The sequence below is a fragment of the Salvelinus fontinalis genome, chromosome 16, assembly GCF_029448725.1.
Source record: "Salvelinus fontinalis isolate EN_2023a chromosome 16, ASM2944872v1, whole genome shotgun sequence".
In the NCBI taxonomy this organism is placed as follows: Eukaryota; Metazoa; Chordata; class Actinopteri; order Salmoniformes; family Salmonidae; genus Salvelinus; species Salvelinus fontinalis.
In genome coordinates, this window is record NC_074680.1 from 42,509,912 (window position 1) to 42,526,261 (window position 16,350).

The window sequence follows — 16,350 nt, forward strand, 5'->3', positions numbered from 1 at the left end:
TACGTTTGGTCCTAGGCAGTACTAGGGGACAGATTGTCCCTGTGGCTTTACACAGAGAGGAGGAACATGTTTTGGTTTGCAAGATATAATGAGTCGAAATAGATGATTTATATATCACAGTGATAATTAACATGTGACGGAATCATCATCTTCATTAGAATAGTAGCACTAAAAGCTACTAATGGACTTTCTAAATAAATAGTTTGTATCCCACCGGCATCTCATCCGTCAAGAGGTGTCTTGACATGGAGACGTCTACACTGCACTGTGCAACATATGTGTTCCTATCTCTCTCACACACATGTAGAAACACACACACACACCTGCTTCTCACGCCATAGCTATGGAACGCAAGCCTTCTGGAGGACGCTTGACATCTCAAGTGACAACTAGTCAGTCACTATGCACACACACACACACACACACACACACACACACACGTGCACATGTATGCCGCGCGAACACACGCACGCCACACACACACACACACACACACACACACACATGAATGTGTGTCTGAGGCCTTCCTGACAAACTGGCCAACCTTCCCGCTGCTGTATTCCTGAAAGTAGCTGTCCCCATCTCACTACCCTGAATGTAAAAGGCTGGATATGACAGGCTGAATGTGACAGAATGAATGTGACAGGCTGAATGTGACAGAATGAATGTGACAGGCTGAATGTGACAGGCCTAATGTGACAGGCCTAATGTGACAGGCTGAATGTGACAGGCTGAATGTGACAGGCGGAATGTGACAGGCTGAATGTGACAGGCTGAATGTGACAGGCTGAATGTGACAGGCCTAATGTGACAGGCCTAATGTGACAGGCTGAATGTGACAGGCTGAATGTGACAGGCTGAATGTGACAGGCCTAATGTGACAGGCCTAATGTGACAGGCTGAATGTGACAGGCTGAATGTGACAGGCTGAATGTGACAGGCTGAATGTGACAGAATGAATGTGACAGGCTGAATGTGACAGGCTGAATGTGACAAGCTGAATGTGACAGGCTGAATATGACAGGCGGAATGTGACAGGCTGAATATGACAGGCTGAATGTGACAGGCTGAATGTGACAGGCTGAATGTGACAGAATGAATGTGACAGGCTGAATGTGACAGAATGAATGTGACAGAATGAATGTGACAGAATGAATGTGACAGAATGAATGTGACAGAATGAATGTGACAGGCTGAATGTGACAGGCTGAATATGACAGGCTGAATGTGACAGAATGAATGTGACAGGCTGAATGTGACAGGCTGAATATGACAGGCTGAATGTGACAGAATGAATGTGACAGGCCTAATGTGACAAGCTGTAATAAACACTTCATAGACAAGACAGACACACTGAATATTTAAGAAGAAATACAAATATGCAATCCACCACTATTGGTTAATAAAATAATAAAAATCCATAGATAAATTAAAATAGTCATGAAATATTCAGCAAAACTAACTGTAACTTATCCAGGTAAAAAAAAAAAGAAAGTTTGACATCTCTTTTCATCATGCCACTGGAAGAAGCACAGGTTTGGATAATAGTTATAACAGTCAATCTGCTGAGAACGCAGTGCTGTTCCTCTGTTGATGTGCTGGAATCTGCAGAGACAGTTCAAACGAGAAGGAAGACATAGAACCTGCCATTGAACTGGGTACAGGTATCAAGTCTGGCTCAAAGATGCTAATACTAATTATAACACAGAAACATTCAGTGTAGGTTTTTCTAAATAAGGTACGAATCTGAGTATGAGCACATTTCATTGGATATGTTTCAATACATTTTTATTTACTGCATCAAAACAAAGATTTTTTTTACATTTCTTGCTGCTCTCTCTTTCATCTCTCCCTTTTTCCATTTCTCTCCCTCTTTCCATCTCTCTCTCCATCTCTCTCAATCCTCTTTCCATCTCTCTCTCTCTCTCTCCCTGTTTCCATCTCTCTCTCGCTCCCTCTTTCCATCTCTCTCTCAACCCTCTTTCCACCTCTCTCTCTCTCTCTCTCCATCTCTCTCTCTCTCCATCTCTCTCTCTCTCTCTCTCTCTCTCTCTCTCTCTCTCCCCCTCTTTCCATCTCTCTCTCTTTCCATCTCTCTCTCCCTCTCTCAATCTCTCTCTCTCCCTCGTTCAATCTCTCTCTCAACCCTCTTTCCATCTCTCTCTCTCTCTCCCCCTCTTTCCATCTCTCTCTCAACCCTCTTTCCATCTCTCTCTCTCTCTCTCTCTTTCTCTCCCATCTCTCTCTCTCAATCCTCTTTCCATCTCTCTCTATTTCCATCTCTCTCTCTCTCTTTCCAGCTCTCTCTCTCTCTTTCAACCCTCTTTCCATCTCTCTCTCTCCCTCTTTCCATCTCTCTCTCTCCATCTCTCTCTATCCATCACTCTCTCTCTCTCCATCACTCTCTCTCTCTCCATCACTCTCTCTCTCCATCACTCTCTCTCTCTCCATCACTCTCTCTCACCCTCATTCCATCTCTGAACCCTAAACAATACACTCACAAACGTTTTAAAATAATATAGACATTTCAGTTGTTAAATGATTGGCTATGTACAGTGTTGTAACAATGTGTAAATAGTTTAAGTATGAAAAATAAATAAATATAGGTTGTATTCACAATGTTTGTGCTCCTCTGGTTGTATCACGTTTCAGGTAAGACCCAAATGTCGAAGTAACAATGAATATTACGACAACAGGGGGAGGCAAACAACAGGTCAAGGCAGGCAGGGGTCGATAATCGAGAGCCGTGGTGCAAAGATACAGGACAGCAGGCAGGCTCAGGGTCAGGTCAGGCAGAGGTCGGTAATCCCGAGTAGTGGGCAAAAGTCATTTTGTGATTGTGTCTTTGTGATTGTCTTTGTGATTGTCTACACCCCCCTCCAGGTGTCACCCATCTTCCCCATTATCCGCTGTGTATTTATACCTGTGTTCTCTGTTTGACTGTTGCCAGTTCGTTTTGTTTCATTTTTTACCTTTCTGCCCCCCTTGACCCTGAGCATGCCTGCCGTCCTGTATCTATTATGTCAATGAGCGACTTCATTTGACACTCATTATAAAAGAATAAGAATCCATAAAAATATTTTCTTTTTTTAACAATAAACACTTAAAATAGTTAATGAATGCAAGTAAAGGCAGGGTTTACTTTTCTCATGGCAATGAGCCACAAATCTTGCACACTGCGATATTTCACCTAATAGATGTGGGAGTTTATCAATGTTTGATTTATTTAAAAATGATTTGTGGGCTTGTGTGATCTGTGGGAAATATGTGTCTCTAATATTGTCATACATTTGGCAGGAGATTAGGAAGTGCAACTATGTTTTCACCTCATTGTGTGGGCAGTGTGCACATAGCCTGTCTTCTCTCGACAGCCAGGTCTGACTACGGCGGCCTCTCTCAATAGCAAGGCCATGCTCATTGAACCTGTACATAGTCAAGGATTTTCTTAATTTGAGGTCAGTCACAGTGGTCAGGTATTATGTCACTGTGTTCTCTCTGTTTAGGGCCAAATAACATTCCAATTTGCTCAGTTTTTTGGTTGATTCTTTCTAGTGTGTCATCTAGTTATCTTTTTGTTTTCTCATAATTTGGTTGGGTCTAAATGTGTCTCTGTCATTGGGCACTATGGGCTGTGTTTGTGTACAGAGCCCCAGAACAAGCTGGCTGAGGGGACTCTTCTCTAGGTTCGTCTCTCTGTAGGTGATGGCTCTGTGGGGTCTGTTTGTGTTTGTGAACAGAGCCCCAGAACAAGCTGACTGAGGGGACTCTTCTGTAGGTTCATCTCTCTTTAGGTGATGGCTATTTTCTGGAGAATAGGTGGGTATAGTCCTAATTCTGTTCTGCATGCATTGTTTGGGATATTGCGTTGCACACAAAGTATTCTTTACAGAATTCTGCATGCAGAGTCTCAATTGGGAGCTTGTCCCATTTTCTGAATTCCTGGTTGGTGAGTGTACCCCATCACAACCATAGTCTCTCTCTCTCTCTCCCTCTCTCTCTCTCTCTCTCTCCCTCTCTCTCTGCAGTACCACAGTAGGAAGCCCTATCATATGGCTCCACTAAGCTCCAAAGGTCTCTCAGTACACGCAGCTTGCAGCTTGCTTCAACAGCCATCAGAGATTTCCTCACTTCAAAAGGACTCAACACAACCACACACTCTCCTCTGTTCGCCTCTCAGCTCTATGTGTACTAATATTCCACAACATCTTGACATACAGTGAGTAGTTCTAAAAAACTCCACAATAACCTGACATACAGTGAGTAGTCCTACAAATACTCCACAAAAACCTGACACACAGTGAGTAGTTCTAAAAATAATCCACAATAACCTGACACACAGTGAGTAGTCCTACAAATACTCCACAATAACCTGATATACAGTGAGTAGTCCTACAAATACTCCACAATAACCTGATATACAGTGAGTAGCCCTACAAATACTCCACAATAACCTGATATACAGTGAGTAGTCCTACAAATACTCCACAATAACCTGATATACAGTGAGTAGTCCTACAAATACTCCACAATAACCTGATATACAGTGAGTAGCCCTACAAATACTCCACAATAACCTGATATACAGAGAGTAGTCCTACAAATACTCCACAATAACCTGATATACAGTGAGTAGTCCTACAAATACTCCACAATAACCTGATATACAGTGAGTAGTCCTACAAATACTCCACAATAACCTGACATACAGTGAGTAGTCCTACAAATACTCCACAATAACCTGACACACAGTGAGTAGACCTACAAATACTCCTCAATAACCTGATATACAGTGAGTAGTCCTACAAATACTCCACAATAACCTGACATACAGTGAGTAGTCCTACAAATACTCCACAATACCCTGATATACAGTGAGTAGTCCTACAAATACTCCACAATAACCTGACATACAATGAGTAGTCCTACAAATACTCCACAATAACCTGATATACAGTGAGTAGTCCTACAAATACTCCACAATAACCAGATATACAGTGAGTAGCAATACAAATACTCCACAACAACCTGACATACTTCTGGTCCCCATACATGATAGTAACATGTCCTTAATAACCATATTACTGTATGCCCCCAACAGATCTCTATGATACAACACATCTCCTGTATGACGACCCTAATAGTGTTGCTTCCTCTATCGCCATCGTGGTTATTATTTGACCCTGCTGGTCATCTATGAACTTTTGAACGCCTTGAAAAACGATCTGGGCTTAATGGCCACACATGTACTCTTAAATCTCTACCCGGTACAGCCAGAAGAGAACTGGCACCTCTCTGAGCCTGGTTCCTCTCTAGGTTTCTCCCTAGGTTCCTGCCTCCTAGGGAGTTTTTCCTAGCCACTGTGCTTCTGCCTCTGCATTGCTTCTTCTTTGAGGTTTTAGGCTGGGTATCTGTATAGCACTTACTGGTGTAAAAATGGCTTCATAAAATACCTTTGATTGATTGATTGAATACAACCCTGCATGGTGCTTTTCACTCCAGGCCATACACGTCACATTAGGTCTTTTCAGGGTCCTAACTGAGCTATTATAGTCCCCAACATCATACCTCTGGTTACCAAGCAGACAGAACAAAATGGCTGCCATCCAGCACGTAGGAGGGCACTCCACATTTCTGTCAGAGTGATTTCCCCCCACTTACAGAGTAAAGTACTTTAAGATGTAAAAGCACTTATCACCAGGGCAGGGTACAAATATACCGACTACAACTTTCTCTTGCCTCACACGGCATACAGTATACATTGGTTGTGTGACGTAATAATTACATAATTTTTCTGGTTGCAAAAGTTGTCCTGACCAGATCACAACCAACGGTTCTCAATAACGACCAAGTCCTAAAGACATCATTTTCATGACATTAACCTGTTTGGGCTGCAGGGGCAGTATTGAGTAGCCGGATAAAAGGTGCCCATTTCAAACGGCCTCGTACTCAATTCTTGCTCGTACAATATGCATATTATTATTACTATTGGATAGAAAACACTCTCTAGTTTCTAAAACCGTTTGAATTATATCTGTGAGTAAAACAGAACTCCTTTTGCAGCAAACGTCCTGACAGGAAGTGGAAAATCTGAAATCGATGCTCTCTTCTAGGGCCTGCCTATTAAAGTCCTTGATATTCATTCGTTTAGATGCACTTCATACGTCTTCCACTAGATGTCGACAAGCAGTGAGAGAAGAAATGGAGTGTGTAACTTGATCTAGGCTTGAATAAATGCTCTTTGTATTACGTGTCACCAGTTTCCTGTTTTCTGGAGAGCGCGTCAAGGGACCTGGATTTGCCTTCTGTACAGCTGTCGTTATAGACGACTAATATCTCCGGTTTTGATTTTATTTGATACATGTGACAATATCATCGTAAAGTATGTTTTTTCAATATAGTTTAATCAGATTATTGAAAATTTTTCGGGAGTTTTGCCGTGTTCCGTTCTCTGAGTTTGTTGACGATGGAGATATTCGCGCCACTTGGCAAGTGTGCTTGCTAAATCGAGAGGGAAAAAGGCCGTTCTAAAACCAAACAACGATTGTTCTGGACAAAGGACCCCTTGTACAACATTCTGATGGAAGATCAGCAAAAGTAGGACCCATTTTATGATGTTGTTTCATATATCTGTCGTACATGTGAACTAGTCGTTTGCGGCCAGGTTTTGGGTACTATCTCGCCATAACGTAAACTGCATATTGTAATGAAGTTATTTTTAGAATTCTAACACGGCGATTGCATTAAGAACTAGTGTATCTATCATTTCCTATACAACATGTATTTTTTAGTTATGTTTATGAATAGTTATTTGGTCAGAATATGTGTGTCAGAAAAAGTGTCAGAAAAATATCCGGACGTTGTGGGAAAAAGATGCTACATTAGCAAAATGTATAACCACTGATCTCAGCTCTAAATATGCACATTTTCGAACAAAACATAAATGTATGTATAACCTGATGTTATAGGACTGTCATCTGATGAAGCTTATCAAGGTTAGTCAAGAATTATATATCTTTTGCTGGTTTGTTACGATGGCTAACTTTTGCTACTGGGGAATGGCTTGTGTTTCTGGCAATTTTGGTAAGCTAATATAACACTATATTGTGTTTTCGCTGTAAAACACTTAAGAAATCGGAAATATTGGCTGGATTCACAAGATGCTTGTCTTTCATTTGCTGTACACTATGTATTTTTCAGAAATGTTTTATGATTAGTATTTAGGTATTTGACGTTGGTGTCTGTAATTATTCTGTCTGCTTTCGGTGCAATTTCTGATTGTAGCTGCAATGTAAACTATGATTTATACCTGAAATATGCACATTTTTCGAACAAAACATAGATTTATTGAATAACATGTTATAAGACTGTCATCTGATGAAGTTGTTTGGTTGGTTCTTGGTTAGTTAGGTTGGCTTTGTGCATGCTACCTGTGCTGTGAAAAATGTCTGTGCTTTTTTGTATTTGGTGGTGAGCTAACATAAATATACGTGTTGTTTTCGCTGTAAACCATTTTAAAAATCGGACATGTTGGCTGGATTCACAAGATGTGTACCTTTCATTTGCTGTATTGGACTTTTTAATATGTGAAAGTTAAATATTTCTAAAAAATATAATGAATTTCGCGCCCTGCACTTGAATTGGCTGTTATCATATTGTGGCCGGCCTCGGGCTTGCAGCCAGAATAAGTTTTTAAGTGTGTTTCACATATAGTCCTCTTTAAAGTGAACTGTGGTAAAAAAAAGAAAAAGCGAAAGATCTCAGTTTCTCTTTGTATTCACACTAACCTTGCTATAGAATGAAGACTCAATTCAACTCTCAACTTTCACCTCATCTATTTTGTGCTCCGAGTCCTGTTTGCATTCACATTGCTATGTTTAGAAAGGAACCAAGTCATTTTGTTCAACGTTCACTCAATGTGACATTCACTATTACTGTAACGATCGTCGTCTTCTTCAGATGAGGAGCAGGAAGGATCGGACCAAAACGCGTCTATGTTCATTTTAATAACTAAAAACTGAGCACTGCAATAACAACAGCAAAACACACCAAAGAGAGTGAACGAAACGAAACAGTTCTGTAAGGTGGAGACACACAAAACAGAAAACAACTACCCACAAACACAGGTGGGAACAGGCTACCTAAGTATGGTTCTCAATCAGAGACAACGATTGACAGCTGCCTCTGATTGGGAACCATACCAGGCCAAACACATAGAAAAGGACAACATAGAACAAAACCTAGAATGCCCACCCCAACTCACGCCCTGACCAAACCAAAATAGAGACATAAAAAGGATCTCTAAGGTCAGGGCGTGACAATTACAAAGTGCAGGACAAACCATTTCATCGGAATATGTTGTCGGACAGATAGATATATTTATTTACATTTTGGAAGCTAATAGATTTAATTTTAGTTCAATTAGAAGATACTATTAACATGTAAATATTATTGCTAACAGAATAAATATCAGAAGAATAACTGCATATTAAATAATGCTGTAATAAGCCCAATGTAGGTGTCTTCTGCCAATTTATGGGCTAGTATACATTTTGTATCCTATATCCTGATTCTCACCAAACACGTTGTCTTCTCACACTATTTAAACCCCACAATCGAAAAAACAGCTTATGAATCTCTCTTAGTCTGTAGAGCACATATTGCAAACAAATGATCTGAACCAAAGAAGAAGAAAAGAAGTTCCAAACATATTTTGGAATTTTGTGCTTCCTTGACAGTCGCCAATCAATACCCAAAACCTATACATCATCATCTTCTCTCTTCTGTGGCTCCAATGTGAGGGGTTATGGCAGTAGTCTAGTGGTTATGGCAGTAGTCTAGGGGTTATGGCAGTAGTCTATGGGTTATGGCAGTAGTCTAGGGGTTATGGCAGTAGTCTAGTGGTTATGGCAGTAGTCTAGTGGTTATGGCAGTAGTCTAGGGGTTATGGCAGTAGTCTAGGGGTTATGGCAGTAGTCTAGGGGTTATGGCAGTAGTCTAGGGGTTGTGGCAGTAGTCTAGTGGTTATGGCAGTAGTCTAGGGGTTATGGCAGTAGTCTAGTGGTTATGGCAGTAGTCTAGGGGTTATGGCAGTAGTCTAGGGGTTATGGCAGTAGTCTAGTGTGAGGGGTTATGGCAGTAGTCTAGTGTGAGGGGTTATGGCAGTAGTCTAGGGGTTATGGCAGTAGTCTAGTGTGATGGGTTATGGCAGTAGTCTAGAGGTTATGGCAGTAGTCTAGAGGTTATGGCAGTAGTCTAGAGGTTATGGCAGTAGTCTAGTGTGAGGCGTTGTGGCAGTAGTCTAGTGTGAGGCGTTATGGCAGTAGTCTAGTGTGAGGGGTTATGGCAGTAGTCTAGGGGTTATGGCAGTAGTCTAGTGTGAGGGGTTATGGCAGTAGTCTAGTGTGAGGGGTTATGGCAGTAGTCTAGTGTGAGGGGTTATGGCAATAGTCTAGGGGTTATGGCAATAGTCTAGGGGTTATGGCAATAGTCTAGGGGTTATGGCAATAGTCTAGGGGTTATGGCAGTAGTCTAGTGTGAGGGGTTATGGCAGTAGTCTAGTGTGAGGGGTTAAGACAGGGGAAACGGTGTTGCAGTAGTCTAGTGTGAGGGGTTATGGCAGGGGAAACGGTGTGGCAGTAGTCTAGTGTGAGGGGTTAAGACAGGGGAAACGGTGTTACAGTAGTCCAGTGTGAGGGGTTAAGACAGGGGAAACGGTGATACAGTAGTCCAGTGTTTTGGGAATAATGACACGCAAACTTTTGTGTTCACATTGGCCTGAAAAAGGGAACCGGACCCTGGCATTAAAGCAAACCGAAATCAGTCTACCTGTCAAGATGGCCTCGCTTTGGGGGGCTTTGGGGGGCTCATTTGAGGGCGTCTGAGTTCCTTTGAAGTGTTTACATTGCACATAAAATGAATTGAACCGCACAGAGTTGACAAAAATTGGTTGAAAGTGGAAAACACCCTCAGATGTCATGGGAAAGACGTCATATTTCAGTAACTAAAAGTACCTTTACCAGCCATCACATTCTAACCATTTTACAACGTCACCATGACCATGACGGCCGCATTGCAGACCGCACAGTGAAAACCCCTGCCTGACGAATGTCATTTTCATTTAATGCACGTTAACACTCACTTTGAAGTATACACATGGCGATACACATTATATAGTGACTCCAAAGCAGGTGCTGTACCATCTATCATCTAACTTTTATAATTGAATCGTTATTATTCTCAAACAGTCAAAGTTCAGTATGTTAGCCGTTTAACTCCGTGTCTCAGCAGTTACCTGCACCACATCGGAAGCGTGGAAGCCAGCTGTGTTCTGGTAAAGGAGGTCCATGCGGACATTCGCTACGAAAGTATTGTAGGTTGCAGGTGCAGGTGCATTGGGAAATGCCACCTTTCTGGTCAATGCAGGGGAACTCTGTTCCCAGGATGATATTAAAATAGTATTGATCTCTATTGATGTTGTGTACTGCGAACGCAACAATAATGGTTGTATTTCAAATCTGATCAGTATGTTAAAACTTTATATCATTATAGTTTGTAATTGCACATGGATTCAAATTCAGATTCAGATCAGCTTTATTATCCCACCAGGGGGAAATTCATTTGGTCATGCTCTTAAAAAGTACATGAAACATTAAAACACAGAAACGACAAAAAAAAATGTATTCAAAGTGCTATAGTTACAGATTTTAAGTGAAAGTGCATTAAGCTGTACAGTATACCCAATGTTTTGCAGACTCCCCTTCATGTTGGGAATGGACCTGGCCACTCCCTAAATATTGTCTGTCAACCCCTTTCTTGTGACTGGAGTTGTATAGATGGGTTAGCTGACAACTTCACAAAAACAATGCACACGTTTCAATGTGTTGTGAATCTGGATGGACCGAGAAACAATGACAATAAACTGCCATGTGGGGAATCGTAGGTGGCTTGTTTCAACTAGTTTTATCTTGTTCATGATAGCACGTCTTGTTTTGAGGTGTTTTGACTGTTGTCACACCTATAAAATATGGATAAAATGTGCTTGCTAGATAACGAAAAACTCTAACAATGTACTTGAGAAACATTGTGCAAATGTGTTTATGTTTTCAATAAATATTTGGAGTGTCACGGACGATGCTGGAAGAAGACCAAGGTGCAGCGTGGTGAGCGTACATTTTCCTATTATTTAGAAAAATGACGCCAACAAAACAACAGACGAAGAAAACAACCGTGAAGCTTACAGCACTAAGTGCCACTAACAAAAGTCAACTACCCACACCGAAAGGAGGGAAAAGGGCTACCTAAATATGGTTCCAAATCAGAGACAACGATAGACAGCTGTCCCTGAATGAGAACCATACGCGGCCAAAACAAAGAAATACAAAAACATAGAGAATAGAACGTAGAATGCCCACCCAAATCACACCCTGACAAAACCAAAATGGAGACAAAAAAAGGCTCTCTAAGGTCAGGGCATGACATGGAGACTAAATATAGTTTACATGATGTCAACAGTCTGTTTGCCCCATAGATACACACGCATCGGTTTTGTTGCGTAAAATAAAAAAAGAAGACGACGCCCGAGAAGATGGCTGACGTTTACGTGCTCCTAACCGATTGTGTTTTTATGTTAGTTGTTTTGTGTTGTTTGTAACTTATTTTCTTACTTATCTTGTATTGTTAATTTACTGCTGCTCTTTAACTACTTGTTACTTTTATTTCTTATTCTTATTCATATTTTTTAAGCTGCATTGTTGGTTTGGGACTTGTAAGAAAGTGTTTCCCGTGTGGCTCAGTTGGTAGAGCATGGCGCTTACAACGCCAGGGTTGTGGGTGCAATTCCCACGGGGGGACCAGGGTTAAATTCCCACGGGGGGACCAGGATGAATATGTATGAACTTTCCAAATTGTAAGTCGCTCTGGATAAGAGCGTCTGCTAAATAATGTAAATGTAAGATCTACTACACCTGTTGTATTCAGCGCATGTAACTAATAACATTTGATTTGATTTTAACAACCAACACATCTATGTTACATTCTTTTCCTGCACTTTTGACCTGAGTTCTTTATGACAGTTGACTTCTTTAGGACAGTTGAGTTCTTTATGACAGTTGAGTTCTTTATGACAGTTGAGTTCTTTAGGACAGTTGAGTTCTTTAGGACAGTTGAGTTCTTTAGGACAGTTGAGTTCTTTAGGACAGTTGAGTTCTTTATGACAGTTGAGTTCTTTAGGACAGTTGAGTTCTTTATGACAGTTGAGTTCTTTATGACAGTTGAGTTCTTTAGGACAGTTGAGTTCTTTATGACAGTTGAGTTCTTTATGACAGTTGAGTTCTTTAGGACAGTTGAGTTCTTTAGGACAGTTGAGTTCTTTAGGACAGTTGAGTTCTTTATGACAGTTTAGTTCTTTAGGACAGTTGAGTTCTTTAGGACAGTTGAGTTCTTTATGACAGTTGAGTTCTTTATGACAGTTGAGTTCTTTAGGACAGTTGAGTTCTTTATGACAGTTGAGTTCTTTTGGACAGTTGAGTTCTTTAGGACAGTTGAGTTCTTTATGACAGTTGAGTTCTTTTGGACAGTTGAGTTCTTTAGGGCAGTTGAGTTCTTTATGACAGTTGAGTTCTTTAGGACAGTTGAGTTCTTTAGGACAGTTGAGTTCTTTAGGACAGTTGAGTTCTTTTAGGACAGTTGAGTTCTTTATGACAGTTGAGTTCTTTATGACAGTTGAGTTATTTTGGACAGTTGAGTTCTTTAGGACAGTTGAGTTCTTTAGGACAGTTGAGTTCTTTAGGACAGTTGAGTTCTTTAGGACAGTTGAGTTCTTTAGGACAGTTGAGTTCTTTAGGACAGTTGAGTTCTTTATGACAGTTGAGTTCTTTTGGACAGTTGAGTTCTTTAGGACAGTTGAGTTCTTTAGGACAGTTGAGTTCTTTAGGACAGTTGAGTTCTTTATGACAGTTGAGTTCTTTAGGACAGTTGAGTTCTTTTGGACAGTTGAGTTCTTTATGACAGTTGAGTTCTTTATGACAGTTGAGTTCTTTAGGACAGTTGAGTTCTTTAGGACAGTTGAGTTCTTTATGACAGTTGAGTTCTTTATGACAGTTGAGTTCTTTAGGTCAGTTGAGTTCTTTATGACAGTTGAGTTCTTTATGACAGTTGAGTTCTTTATGACAGTTGAGTTCTTTATGACAGTTGAGTTCTTTAGGACAGTTGAGTTCTTTAGGACAGTTGAGTTCTTTATGACAGTTGAGTTCTTTATGACAGTTGAGTTCTTTAGGACAGTTGAGTTCTTTAGGACAGTTTAGTTCTTTAGGACAGTTGAGTTCTTTAGCACAGTTGAGTTCTTTAGGACAGTTGAGTTCTTTATGACAGTTGAGTTCTTTATGACAGTTGAGTTCTTTAGGACAGTTGAGTTCTTTTTGACAGTTGAGTTCTTTTGGACAGTTGAGTTCTTTAGGACAGTTGAGTTCTTTAGGACAGTTGAGTTCTTTAGGACAGTTGAGTTCTTTAGGACAGTTGAGTTCTTTAGGACAGTTGAGTTCTTTAGGACAGTTGAGTTCTTTAGGACAGTTGAGTTCTTTAGGACAGTTGAGTTCTTTAGGACAGTTGAGTTCTTTATGACAGTTGAGTTCTTTAGGACAGTTGAGTTCTTTATGACAGTTGAGTTCTTTTGGACAGTTGAGTTCTTTTGGACAGTTGAGTTCTTTAGGACAGTTGAGTTCTTTATGACAGTTGAGTTCTTTAGGACAGTTGAGTTCTTTAGGACAGTTGAGTTCTTTAGGACAGTTGAGTTCTTTAGGACAGTTGATTTCTTTATGACAGTTGAGTTCTTTTGGACAGTTGAGTTCTTTTGGACAGTTGAGTTCTTTAGGACAGTTGAGTTCTTTAGGACAGTTGAGTTCTTTAGGACAGTTGAGTTCTTTAGGACAGTTGAGTTCTTTAGGACAGTTGAGTTCTTTATGACAGTTGAGTTCTTTATGACAGTTGAGTTCTTTTGGACAGTTGAGTTCTTTAGGACAGTTGAGTTCTTTAGGACAGTTGAGTTCTTTCGGACAGTTGAGTTCTTTATGACAGTTGAGTTCTTTAGGACAGTTGAGTTCTTTTGCACAGTTGAGTTCTTTATGACAGTTGAGTTCTTTATGACAGTTGAGTTATTTATGACAGTTGAGTTCTTTAGGTCAGTTGAGTTCTTTATGACAGTTGAGTTCTTTATGACAGTTGAGTTCTTTATGACAGTTGAGTTCTTTATGACAGTTGAGTTCTTTAGGACAGTTGAGTTCTTTAGGACAGTTGAGTTCTTTAGGACAGTTGAGTTCTTTATGACAGTTGAGTTCTTTATGACAGTTGAGTTCTTTATGACAGTTGAGTTCTTTAGGACAGTTGAGTTCTTTATGACAGTTTAGTTCTTTAGGACAGTTGAGTTCTTTAGGACAGTTGAGTTCTTTAGGACAGTTGAGTTCTTTATGACAGTTGAGTTCTTTATGACAGTTGAGTTCTTTATGACAGTTGAGTTCTTTAGGACAGTTGAGTTCTTTAGGACAGTTGAGTTCTTTATGACAGTTGACTTCTTTAGGACAGTTGACTTCTTTAGGACAGTTGAGTTCTTTATGACAGTTGAGTTCTTTAGGACAGTTGAGTTCTTTAGGACAGTTGAGTTCTTTAGGACAGTTGAGTTCTTTAGGACAGTTGAGTTCTTTAGGACAGTTGAGTTCTTTTGGACAGTTGAGTTCTTTAGGACAGTTGAGTTCTTTTGGACAGTTGAGTTCTTTAGGACAGTTGAGTTCTTTATGACAGTTGAGATCTTTAGGACAGTTGAGTTCTTTAGGACAGTTGAGTTCTTTAGGACAGTTGAGTTCTTTAGGACAGTTGAGTTCTTTAGGACAGTTGAGTTCTTTATGACAGTTGAGTTCTTTAGGACAGTTGAGTTCTTTAGGACAGTTGAGTTCTTTATGACAGTTGAGTTCTTTAGGACAGTTGAGATCTTTAGGACAGTTGAGTTCTTTATGACAGTTGAGTTCTTTATGACAGTTGAGTTCTTTATGACAGTTGAGTTCTTTTGGACAGTTGAGTTCTTTAGGACAGTTGAGTTCTTTATGACAGTTGAGATCTTTAGGACAGTTGAGTTCTTTAGGACAGTTGAGTTCTTTAGGACAGTTGAGTTCTTTAGGACAGTTGAGTTCTTTATGACAGTTGAGTTCTTTAGGACAGTTGAGTTCTTTAGGACAGTTGAGTTCTTTAGGACAGTTGAGTTCTTTATGACAGTTTAGTTCTTTAGGACAGTTGAGTTCTTTAGGACAGTTGAGTTCTTTAGGACAGTTGAGTTCTTTATGACAGTTGAGTTCTTTATGACAGTTGAGTTCTTTAGGACAGTTGAGTTCTTTATGACAGTTGAGTTCTTTATGACAGTTGAGTTCTTTAGGACAGTTGAGTTCTTTATGACAGTTGAGTTCTTTATGACAGTTGAGTTCTTTTGGACAGTTGAGTTCTTTAGGACAGTTGAGTTCTTTATGACAGTTGAGTTCTTTGGGACAGTTGAGTTCTTTAGGACAGTTGAGTTCTTTAGGACAGTTGAGTTCTTTAGGACAGTTGAGTTCTTTAGGACAGTTGAGTTCTTTAGGACAGTTGAGTTCTTTAGGACAGTTGAGTTCTTTAGGACAGTTGAGTTCTTTAGGACAGTTGAGTTCTTTAGGACAGTTGAGTTCTTTATGACAGTTGAGTTCTTTAGGACAGTTGAGTTCTTTATGACAGTTGAGTTCTTTTGGACAGTTGAGTTCTTTTGGACAGTTGAGTTCTTTAGGACAGTTGAGTTCTTTATGACAGTTGAGTTCTTTAGGACAGTTGAGTTCTTTAGGACAGTTGAGTTCTTTAGGACAGTTGAGTTCTTTAGGACAGTTGATTTCTTTATGACAGTTGAGTTCTTTTGGACAGTTGAGTTCTTTTGGACAGTTGAGTTCTTTAGGACAGTTGAGTTCTTTAGGACAGTTGAGTTCTTTAGGACAGTTGAGTTCTTTAGGACAGTTGAGTTCTTTAGGACAGTTGAGTTCTTTATGACAGTTGAGTTCTTTATGACAGTTGAGTTCTTTTGGACAGTTGAGTTCTTTAGGACAGTTGAGTTCTTTAGGACAGTTGAGTTCTTTCGGACAGTTGAGTTCTTTATGACAGTTGAGTTCTTTAGGACAGTTGAGTTCTTTTGCACAGTTGAGTTCTTTATGACAGTTGAGTTCTTTATGACAGTTGAGTTATTTATGACAGTTGAGTTCTTTAGGTCAGTTGAGTTCTTTATGACAGTTGAGTTCTTTATGACAGTTGAGTTCTTTATGACAGTTGAGTTCTTTATGACAGTTGAGTTCTTTA

At 40.0% G+C, this 16,350-nt stretch overlaps 1 protein-coding gene and 1 non-coding gene across 2 annotated transcripts in view; one reads left to right on the plus strand and one right to left on the minus strand.

The window, feature by feature from the left end:
• The window catches only part of LOC129813206 (neurexin-3a-like), a 789,442-nt gene that overhangs the window by 291,641 nt on the left and 481,451 nt on the right, over positions 1-16,350 (minus strand). The gene's annotated exons all lie outside the window — the stretch shown is intronic.
• trnav-uac (transfer RNA valine (anticodon UAC)) lies at positions 11,778-11,850 on the plus strand. Its single transcript has one exon. It is a non-coding gene; the product is annotated as a tRNA-Val (tRNA).